General features: G+C 35.1%; 1 pseudogene; it reads right to left on the reverse strand.

Moving 5' to 3' along the window:
- Positions 1-390: 390 nt before the first annotated feature.
- Positions 391-712, reverse strand: LOC112825225 (large ribosomal subunit protein eL37 pseudogene; annotated as a pseudogene).
- Between the last annotated feature and the right edge of the window lie 728 nt (positions 713-1,440).

Raw genomic sequence — 1,440 nt, forward strand, 5'->3', positions numbered from 1 at the left:
CTTAGTAGAAACTCTGTTTTGTTTATTTTCTTCCCATTTCAGACTGTAGCTGACTAAAATTGTTATCACAGTGCATGCATCATTAACACAAGTAGATAATATTCAACAGTTTAAACCCTGAAAAAGTTGATAGAACTTAGAGCAGAAAGGATCTCCAATTTTTATTCTAGATTGGTTAATTATTACTTTACATTTTTAAGGAGTTTGTTTTTGTTAATAACATAGAGGTGAAGTGGTCCAACAAATTCCAAGCAGATAATTACAGGTTATGGAAAATGTCCAAAGCAGAGGAAAGCCAGAAGAGAGTTTAATTACTGATGAACTGGAAGGAGTAAGAATTACAAGTTTTTCTTTTTTTTTTTTTTTAAACCAGAACGTTTATTGTGTGACTAATTGTTGAAATCCTTAAGATGAACTGGATGCTGCAACAGCTGCCCTCTTGGGCTTAGGTGTTCCTTCACGGAATCCATGCCTGAATCTGCGGTATACAATTTTTAGGTGCCTCATTCGACCCGTCCCAGTGGTGTTTCGTCTTTTAGCCTTGGCACTCCAGTTATACTTTCTCTTGCGCTTGGCAGGATAGCCGCATTTGCCACAGGTGGACTTCTGAAGGTGGTAGGCCTTCGAGCCACAGCGGAGGCACAACGTGTGCGTCTTATTGCGACGCTTTCCAAACGATGACGTCCCCTTCGTCATCTTGTTTCCGCGGCAGACCCCCAAGAATTACAAGTTTTTCTAATGCCCAGAATAGCAACTGAGAAAAACTACCAAACACTGCTGAGAGAAATTTTAGAATTTAAGATTTAAATAAATGGAAAGAGATGGCATGTTCATGGATTGGAAGATGCAGCATAATTAAGATGTCAATGAACCCCAAGCAGATTTATAGATTTAGTAAAATCCCAGTAAAATATCTGAGTGGGAAATTTAAAAATTAGAAATTGACAAGCTGATTCTAAAATTTATATGGACATGTAACAACTTAAAAGAGCCAAAACAATTTAGAGGAAGCAAAACTGGATAGCTTTTGAGTGAGAAAAAGAACAAAGTTAGAGCACTTATTATAACTGATTTCAAGATTTATTATGAAACTACTACAATTAAGATAGTGTAACTGATATAAGGATAGACATATAAACCAGAGTCCAGAAATGGCTCTATTCATATATGATCAAGTGATTTTTGACAAATGTGCTAATATAATTCAATGGAGGGAAGAAAAGATGTTTTTTCAACAAATGCTGAAGCTTTTGGATATCCATATGCAAAAATAGTAACTTCCATCCTTACCTCACACCATATAAAATTTTTAACAAAAGTTAGATGATAGGCCTAAGTATAAGAACAAAAACTATAAAACTTCGATAACATAGGAAATATGTATAATCTTTCATTAGTCAAAGATTGCTAAGGCAAGATGCAAAAAGCATGAGGAAAAAA

This window comes from Callorhinus ursinus, unplaced genomic scaffold (genome assembly GCF_003265705.2).
Source record: "Callorhinus ursinus isolate GAN/ISIS: 27379988/994484 unplaced genomic scaffold, GSC_fseal_2.0 scaffold12, whole genome shotgun sequence".
Taxonomy (NCBI): Eukaryota; Metazoa; Chordata; class Mammalia; order Carnivora; family Otariidae; genus Callorhinus; species Callorhinus ursinus.